Consider the following 11,338-nt stretch of genomic DNA (forward strand, 5'->3'; position numbering starts at 1 on the left):
TTCAGAGGTTATTGAGAGACTTCAGACAGAAGATGACCTGCTTGCCCTTATTGCTCAACAGAAGATGAAGTGTCAGCTCACACCTCGCCTACAGCAGACACTACAGTATCAACCAACACTACTCACCCTACACCAGACCCTATAGCATCAGCTGACACTGCACAGTCTCCACCAGTCCCTACAATATCAGTCAACGGTGATCAGATTACACCAGACCAAACACCACCAGCCCACACCTCTCAGCCTACACCAGACCCAGCAGTACCAGCCGACACTGCTCCGTCTACACTCTCAGCAGTCCAATCCCCACAGCCTACACCAGAGTTCACATCGCCAACCCACACCCGTGAAGAGTCTCCACCACTCAGTCCGTCAAGACGTGAGCGTGAGATAACACAGGAATGGAAGCGAGCAAGAGAAGCACAGCTCTCGCAAGCTGAGCGCATGGTAAAGCGCAGCAGGTTAGCCTCGAAGGGAGGGAAAGTAGGAGATAATGTTGCTATTCCTATTCCTTTGGTGGATAGGGGACGGGGGGATGCACGTAGTGTCCTCAGTGTTATCGTTGATCTCGATGAAAATTACCTTTACACCGTAGCCGTTAAGAGTGGCATGATCAAGACCAAGCACTCACGCAACCAATTTGATCTTTGTCCGCAGAAACTTCTCACTCAGTCTGATGTCAAACAAGATGAACAGGTTTCCCTTCAGCAGGCTTTGTGGTCAGGGTTTCTTAAAATGAGGCTGCGATACAGGCAAACAAAGAAGTGTTCTACAAATCGATGTAATTGTTCAAGGCTAAGCGCAAGTGTAACAGTCGATGTCATAACAGTCTAACGTGTGCAAACAAGTGACTTAAGTAAATCTGTCCAACAGAATGTTCAGATGTGTTTTATAATTTTGACCACTTGAATTTATTTATAACTGTACAAACAAATAGGTAACGTAGTCCAGCAAAAAGTTCAAAAGTGTTGCATGATTATCTTAATTATTTTAACAAGTACAACAAATGAGTAAATTCGTTCATTAAATGTTCAAAAATGTTTATAATTATTTTAATTATTTCAATCATTTTAAGACATTCAACGAAATGTTTATATGTGCTATATGATTATTCCAACATACTTGTAGGTGTGATTTTAAAAAGCACATAAATAAAAAGAAAAATTACCAGAATTAAAAATAAAGAAAATAAAAAAGAATATAAATAATAATAAGACTATGAATAAACACTCCCTCCCTCCCTCACTCAAAAGTTTTAGCCAGGTTGTGTAATGAAGATACCAATTTTCCAGGTATTTCACGTAATAGCTGAATATTTTAGTCGTTTCACGAAATGACCGAGTGAAATGGTAATTTCGTGAAACGACTGAAATTTCCAGGCATTACATGAAATGGCTAGTTTCACACTTTGACTGAATATATATATATTATATATATATATATATATATATATATATATATATATATATATATATTATATATATATATATATATATATACATATATATATAAGGTGAATGTTAGTATTTTTATATATCAGTTTGTGTGCAAAATTGTATGTAAGTTTGCATGTTTGTGGGCTATAGAAATCCGAACCGCTTGCCCAGTCTAGACAAAATTTGGCACGTGGATATTATTTTTTCCAATTTAAACAATAGGATAAGTTTCAAACCAGTACCACCGACCTTTCCCCCTTCCCCCGTCCTCCTTCCCTCCTACCTTTGTAACTCATGTTGCAATTAAACTCTACGGGTTTATATACCTTATTTCAAGTACTCGGTACCATGGAAATATATATTTTAAAATGCTTTTCATTTACCATAGTAATGACTGGATAAAATGGACAGACAACACAGTAAACTCTCGATAAAAGGGGCAGTCACAACAGTAATATCTGGATAAATAGAACAGTCTATACAGTAATACCTAATCCTGAATGAAATGGACAGACAGCACAAAAATTCCTGGTTAAAGGTTACGAGACTGCAGAGTAATACCTGAATAAAAGGAACAGTCACCACAGTAATACCTGGATAAAAGAGACAGGCAGCTCAGTATACCTAGTTAAAGGTGACACAATATAGTAATACCTGATTAAGGTTTAAGACAACATAGTGATACCTGGATAAAAGGGACAGTCACCATAATAATATTTGAATAAAAGGGACAGTTACCACAGTAATACCTGGATAAAAATGATAGACAAAACAATGATACCTGGGTGAAAGGGACAGTCATGACAGTAATCTCTAGATGAAAGGGACAGTTATCACAGTAGCAACTGGATAATAAGGACAGGCAGCACAGTAATACTGGATAAAGGCGACAATCCCCACAGTAATACATAGATAAAAGGACAGACACCACAGCAATACCTGGATAAAATGGACAGAGAATAGTAATACCTGGTTAAAGGTGACAGTCAGTACAGTAATACCTGGTTAAAAGTGTTAGACAGAACAGTAATACTTGGATAAAAAGTACCGGCAGTACCTGAATAAAAGTGACAATTTGCCCACGACTCTCCGAGGGTGAACGTTTGCATGAAAAAAATCGAACTGTCAATAGGATCAGTCAATATATATATATATATGTGTGTGTGTGTGTGTGTGTGTGTATACACACTCCCACACACGCACACACACGCACGCACACACACACACACACACACACACACACACACACACATATATATATATATATATATATATATATAATATATATATATATCATATATATATATATTATATTCGTCCAGTGCTAGAATACCATTAAGAACAGATACCTTAAGTTCAAATTTTCATAACTTCATGTGAAAAGTTACAAAACACAATGTTATTCACGGAAACTGAATCTGTAAATAAATTAATAATAGACACGAAGCACTGAGCATTGCTTTTGGGTATTAAATTTACAATATAAAAAGAAAGCAGAAACTCACCAATACCAGAAAATAGACAATATCTGAAACGTTGCATACTTGTGAGTGATATTCACAAAACTTCTTGAAAGTTCCTTCATCTCCAGGATTCATTCCTTTCATTCCGGTGTGACGGTAGATGAGGAAGACTGATCAAAACTATAGTGCCAACTTCGTCTCTGAAAATATGGAGTAAATGAAAGTCCTCTGTCCTTGTTGACACATTAGAATGGAACAAAAGAGAGAGAAAAAGTATATGCATCTGAAATGAGAAGGCGGTGCAATAATGACAGGATGGGTGGGGTTGAGGGAGAAGTTTATGCCTAGATATCAGAGGAAAAATTTTTTTGGGGATGTATGAACTTTCTCCAACCGCCCCTCATTCTCTCTCTCTCTCTCTCTCTCTCTCTCTCTCTCTCTCTCTCTCTCTCTCTCTGTAGCTTTACTTTTTTTTTTTTTTGCTCTGTTGAGGACATTGACAAGGAAAGAAATATGAAAGGCTCGCATCACACACAAGGGACAAAGCGAAGGCACAGGAAATGATTATTCATCTCGCTTTCATGCTCAGTAAAACAATATCATTACTCTCAGCAGGCTATAAATCTGAAGTTGTGTGCAGTAACGAGATAATGTCACACTTCTTTTTAATAGTTAAAAACATTAATGTTAAGAATAATAAATGAATTTGTATTATCTATATTTTTTTTTGCAATATGAAACAAAGTACTCAGTACGTTAACATATCAAGTCATGTAAACTTAAGAGAAATAACACTACTCAATCTACGCAGCTTTCTGTTCATATGATCATACTATTTATTAATCCCCAGGGCAGGGACTGTTAGGGAAATACATCTCCCGCTCTGATTAGGGTTAATATAAGCGTTCATTGGCAGGAGTGTTCGGTTGTCTAGGAGTCGAAATTCCCTTTCTGCAGTGTCTCCTGTGGACACCATGTATAAATCGAATCTAATTTAAGTTAAGTCCGAGTATTCGTAGCTTCAGTATCATTGTCTGCCGATGGCTTTGAGGATTACTTTTTTGTTATTTACATCAGCGAGTAGGTACAGCAGTCGTGGAGAGGGAAGGTCAATGATTGCTTCCTAAATCCATATTATTGGAAAATGTGTGCAATGATTATCTCAAAATGACAGTATCTTCTATTCTATGCAAAGCTATATACAATAAAATCTTATTCGCAATTTACCGTCGAGAACTGTTACTCCACAGCAATCCATTCTTGCTGAACACATTAATTAAGAAAAAGGGCCTTAATAACGGCTGTCTTAAGTTTATGATTAAAATATGGAAGAAAATCATGTAGAATATATGAATGTGTTAAAAGAGTTTCCCATAAACTACACGTTTTCTCTCATCGCACTAAATGTAGATCTCTAATCAAAGAAAACGAAACTGCTAGTTCTCTACTGATATAGTTGCCAGATGTGAGAGATCTGACGAAGTTTCTTTAATTTTGTTTGTTTATAATCTTCATATTACTTTTATATTTATGTACATAAAGGATAAAATAATAATATCAGAATTTACATAAGAAATTTAAGCCGTAATTTCACTCAATAACAACACCATATACCAAATATTAATAAGGTTCACACAGGGAAGTTGCCAGTTATTTTGGAATGTTAAAGCAGACGAATTTGAGCAGTGTAGCCAAATCTACTTATCATTTTTCTTCATAAAACTGTATAATTCTAGAGATTACGATGAATATATTAACCATTTAGCATCTTATCCAAGACATTTATACGATACATATATTCACTAAATAAAATACAGATTTTATAATGAATTTCAGCTTAATTTGATAAGTAGTTTCTCATAGAACAGGGTCAACACTTTAGGATCCTTGATGGAATCCAAAGGAAATAGACAGCGGTTAGCATAGCAACGGACTGAACAGACCAATCAGAGTTTGAACTGGTGGTTATCTCAGCGACCAATGAAAACGAAGTAGTTTACCCGCAAAAATAAAACTTGACCGGATGAATTCCCGAGGTTTATACGTTTCTGTTGAGAAAAGGCTAAATCTCATTGTTATTTTTTTTGCAGTAAATTAATATTATATATAGCAAATAAAATGTAGTTTGCAATACACAGAGCACGTTCAAACGAAGGTTAGTAAAGTAATATATATATAGTACAGGAAAACTCTCATCAAACTATCGATTAATATTGAAAAAGGATAAAAAATAACTATCGTAAGTAGCGAGTTACGGAGGAAAAAAAGTAATTAAGTTCTAGAGCTAATCAAAATAAAAGGGTATTTTGAAGTTCTAGACTGGAAAACGCATGGGAAGTAATTATCATAAATATCCAAACGCATCCGACTGAATAAGTTACAGAGAAGAAATTTAAGCACGAATTAAATTACTATAGAAATTCGCGTTGCTTTGAAATAGCCCGAATACCTTTTACGTTCAGCTTGACTGGACTCCAAAATAATGCGAACAGTTTGTTGCTGAAATAAGTGCCATGTCTACAATAATTGCAAAACTCCCTTTGTTAAGCTTTCTCCTACTAATGAGTTCCATTAGTATATATAATATAATATATATATACTATATATATATATATATATATATATATATATATATATATATATTATATAATATATATATAAATTACATATTTCTATATATACATATATATATATATATATATATATATATATATATATATATATATATATATATATATATATATATGTAATATATATATTATATATGGATACTAAATATATACTATATAATTATATAAATATATATATATATATATATATGATTATAAGATATGTATATATATATATATATATATAGTATATTAATATATTAATATATGATATATATATATATATATATATATGTGTATATATAGATATGTATATATATATTTATAATTATATATATATATATATATATATAATTATATATATATATATAATATCTATATATACATAATTATAATTATATATATTTTTCTATTATATATACATTAATATATATATATATATATATATATATATATATTATATAATATATGTATATATAGATATATATATAGTATCTATATATACATATATAGTATATTATATATATATATATATATATATATATATATATATTATATTGTATATATAGGATATATATATTATATATATATATATCTATATATATATATATTATATATCATATTTATATACATATATATATATATATATATATATATATACATTATATATATATATATATAGATATATATATATATATATATATATATATATGTATATATATATTATATATATATATATATATATTAGATATTTATATATATATACTATATATATATATATATGTATATATATAGATATATATATAACTATATATATATATTATTATATATATATATATTATATATATATATATATATATATCTATTATACCATATATATATATATATATATATAAAATCCCTTGGGACTCATTAGTGGAGAAAGCATAATATGTATATATATATATATATATATATATATATATATATATATATATAAAATATATATAATATATTATATATATATAGAGAGAGGAGAGAGAGAGAGAGAGAGAGAGAGAGAGAGAGAGAGAGAGCCAGCATGCCGAGTAGTCTAAGATCTATATTCCCTAGGTTTTAAAAACTGAGAGATATATATAAACCCGAGAAGCAGACCTAAATTAAACTATTATCACAACAAACCACGAGGGATGCGACATCGTTTGATATGATTCCTTTCCCTAGCACTTCAAAGGACAAGGTCCTGCACCTACCATTAACGGCCAAGCAGTCATAAAAACTGCTTTTATAGAAAACTATAAAATTACCCAATAAAATTAGTTTATTAGTTCTGTTGCTACTTTATGCCAGTTAGTATACCGTTTGCATTGAAATCAAAGAGGAATTACATGTTAAGGCTATGCTTAAATATATAGTTTTACAAAGTTTTTCCATTCTAGATAACTATAGGAATGAAAATAAAAAAAATATTTTTTTTTTGTTTCTTTATTGTGCTTTCTTTATAGGATTACATTTTCATAAAAAAATAAAGTTCTTCATTTCTTCCTCTAAATGAAAATGTACAATAATAGCAAAAAGTGATAAAAATTCAAAGCAAATAAATATTATATATTATGGGAAACGTCCTCAAAATTGTATATTCAGGTGTTACTTGGTATTAGCCAAACAACTTGTAAAATAAACATCCCTATTGATTTGCGGAAATGTTTTACCTTTTTTGATATGACAGAATTTGAATATTAGGTCTGTGATGAATAACATTTGTATCCATACTTCTTGCACAATTTACAAAATACAATTTGTTCAGTTACAGCAGTGCATTTTCCACACTCATATATCTCACATTTTTTTGCAGGTCATCACGGTTTTGTTGTTTTTGCACAGGTGGATTTGGCATTGCTTCTGTTTCTTATATGGTGTTCTACTCTCCTCTTCCAAAATCTCATCAGAATCTTCGGCACTTTCTGCCAACTCTAGATTTTTCAAAGAATATGCCAATTCCTCTGCTAATCCAAGATTAAAATCATGACGGCTTAGTTTTTCCCCTGTGACCTCTGAATACAATATCCATGCATTGATACTTGCAAGATCAAGAATATTGTAAAATACATGAACAGGCTAACGTCTGGAAGGGCACCTTGTGGAAGAATTACGTGCCATTTGGTCAAGTACGTCTACTCCGAATTTTGTTGCATTGTAATACGCGACAGTTTCTTGCTTTTTCTTCTGTCCATCTCCTATTGAAACAGTGCGATGAAGTGAACTGAGTATAAAGACTGTCTTGTTTTTCTTACTTTGGTATATTGCGAAGGTCGTATCCTTATTCTTCAGCAGAAGCGTATCATACAGTTGACCTTTCCATGACTTAATTTGAGATGGAATTTCTCTACGGGCTTTATTCATGGTGCCAACAATGCTGGTGTTTTTTGCTTTCAGATTTTCAGCTAACTGAAGCGATGTGAAGAAATTGTCAGTTGTGACATTTCTACCTTTCCCAGTGAATGGTTCCATTAGTCTTAGCACAACATGAGTTGATAAGGGCTGATTTGCTGGTCGAAATTCATCTTTTCCCAAGTAAGGCAAAGCATTTAGCATATACTTTGATTCTGTATCAGCAGCAATCCAAAACTCTATTCCAAATTTGTCTGGTTTATTTCCCATATACTGTAGAAAAGGACATCGGCATTTTGAGGGAAAAAGTTGTTCATCAATTGTGAAGTTCTCATGTGGCTTATAAGCAGCTTTGCAATTCTCAATGAATCTATCCCACACTTCAGAAATATAAGCAAACTTATCTGTACTTAAACGTTCCAACCTCATTGTTCTACCGTCAAATCTTATAAACCGCATAAGCTCTTTGAATTTGTGACGTGGCTTTGTATCCCTGAAAAAGGGTGGACCCCATTTTCTTGACCATAGATGATCAATTGACTGATTCTTTCCCAATATCCCACGAGCAGACATGATTCCAATTACTGCTAGAATTTCTTCACAAGATAATTTGTAATTATCGTTTTTCAAGACTCTTCTGCCTTGAGCTTCAGTGCATTTCCTGATATGTTCAATGATAAAATCATCTATAAGTATCGAAAAGGCACCCATGTAGCTCCTTTTTTGTACAAGACGTTTTGCAAAAGAAGTGGGGCCAGGAGTTTCCCTCAGTATGTTTTGGTGAGAAAATCTTCCACAATCTTCATCTGCTTGAGATATTACTTTCCACACCGTACCACATTTAGCTATAATCGTGTTTGATGATAAATCCTCTGTAAAATGTGAGGGATAATGAATTCAGGAAGAAAAAAATACACAGTAGGCTAATATTTCAACAAAATATAAAAAAAAACATGAAAATAATAATGATAATAATAACAACAGTAATAACAACAACAACAATAATAACAAAAACAATAATAATAGATAATGGTAAAGCTCCTACGGCAAGATTATATTATATATATATATATATATATATATATATATATATATATATATATATATATATATATATATATATTACAAAGGACATGAAACACAGAGAGAGAGAGAGAGAGAGAGAGAGAGAGAGAGAGAGAGAGAGAGAGAGAGAGAAAGAGGAGAGGAGAGAGAGAGAGAGAGAGAGAGAGAATACGATACTAAACTAAATTTGATGTTATCACTTCCGACTCCTCATCACCCTCAGATTGGCTGACTTTATCATCAGAACTTGATTCCTCTTCTTGTACAATGTACTCATCTTCATCAGATTTACTTTCCTCAACAGAATCTGAATCTGAATCTGAATCTGAATCTGAATCCTTCAATAACTCTTCTAATATTTCATCATCATTCAACTTCCTACGAGACATATTGATAGTGGGAAAGCTAAACGCATACTAATCAAGCTAAGAAGTGTGTATGTTGCGATGGAACTGAAGATGTCTTTCCTTACGCGTCTTATACAGGTTTGGTCACTAGACACGGTTGAAGCTTGTAGTCAGGGCAGTCAAAATGACTGCTTGGCCGTTTGTAGTAGTGGGGGCTGTACTGAAAAAAGTTATATGGAAATTAACTAAATTATTTCACCATATTGAACTACTCACTAAGTTAGCAAAAGTCATGCAGCATCAACTGAATAACGATGGTAGTTAAGCCATGCTAATCATTTCAATTTTCAAAAGCAGTCAAAATGACTGCTTGGCCGTTCTAGTGCTAGCTTATCATAATGTTCAGTAAAATGCAATATCTGAAACTCAGAATGAAACTAATAAGATAAATGTGTGTAGATATTTATTCTACATCCAATCGTATGAAGTATACATTTTTCAATCATTTGAAGAGTGACATTGACTAGAAGCTGTACATTGTCTTGAATTATCTGTTCGCAACATAGAACGGCATGAAGCTGAATAACATCTGAAATTTATGCAAGACAGATACTAAAACCAAAGACAGAGAGAAATTAACATTATTTAAAATTTTTGAGCTGTCAAATATATATTTCCTCCAAAGACAAATAGGAAATTAATATTAACATTTACAAGTTTGCAGTAACCAGATATATATTTCATTCTAATAAAACATAAAACCCCAAAACAAAAATCAAATTAATATTATTATTTACTATTTTGGAGTCACCAAATATATATTTCTTTCTAATAAAATATAAAACCAAAAAGACGAATAGGAAATTAATATTATTATTCGCAATCATGGAGTGACCAGATATATATTTTAATAAAACATAAAACAACGTTTACTGAAGAATTAGGTTACAATTCGGCTTCAATAAAGTCAAAATAAAATCATGCTCGGTATTAGAATGGCCGGAAACTGTATTTCATATCCTATAATCGTTTTGTTGCATGCAGAATTATGAATGACATTTGATAAGTACTTTGTTTCCGCATGACGTCCTTACTTGTAACTTGCGATAGCCAATAGAAGAAGACGCCGTTGTTAAGGCGTGGCATAAAGTTTCAAACCGTCAGAAGGTTGCAAAACTTCTTGAGTTTTATTTTAACATTTTTTTCTTTTACTATTACTTTAATTTATCTCATAATATTAAAGTAGCTTTGGGAAATATACATATATATTTATATACAGATATAGATAGAGATATAGATATAGATATAGATATAGATATAGAATTAGATATAGATATAGGTATTATATAATAATGACTGGCTTAAAAATGTTCTGTTAACAACAGAATTGCCATATCATAAAACAAAAGGAGCCCATAAAAACTGTCCAAAAATGTATGGAGAGAAAAAGTACTATATTTCAAGAGACTGCTGTCTCTCCTCTTCAGGTATATTGAATGAGAAAAAAGTTTATCAGAAAAAAGGTTGTATTTATACCAAGAGATTCGTCCACAAGTAACGCCAATTTAGGTCACCCCCGCTGATAATCTTCCTTTAATTCTTCTTAAGCGTTGGTTGAATGAACACTGCATATCGGACGATATCCTGGATATCCAACTTCCCTTTTGAGATGTTCATTACCTGCTTCCTCTTTATTAAGGCACCGAACCATCATTTGACTCTTTCCGGGCTACGGAAGTTGCTGCTATAAATTACACCGTGACAATATTCCAATGTTATTCTATGGGTTATGTTCATTTTATATTGGAACGAGAAAATAGCCGAGTTCTGTTTGTCCATACCTAACTGAACCGTTGTTTGTTTTGTATTAATCTCTGGGGAAGTGATTTACCATGTAAAATCCGATGTAAGATTGGTCATCCAAGTCCATGGCATATGGGATCTCACTATACCCCAGAGTCTTTGGAGGATGTCTTTTGTTGGACGTTTAATCAGGGATTTGGCTAAGGTATTTGGGTAGGTAAAATGCAAAAGGGTTTTGGATTCCC

The sequence above is a fragment of the Macrobrachium nipponense genome, chromosome 28 (assembly GCF_015104395.2).
Source record: "Macrobrachium nipponense isolate FS-2020 chromosome 28, ASM1510439v2, whole genome shotgun sequence".
NCBI classification, from domain to species: Eukaryota; Metazoa; Arthropoda; class Malacostraca; order Decapoda; family Palaemonidae; genus Macrobrachium; species Macrobrachium nipponense.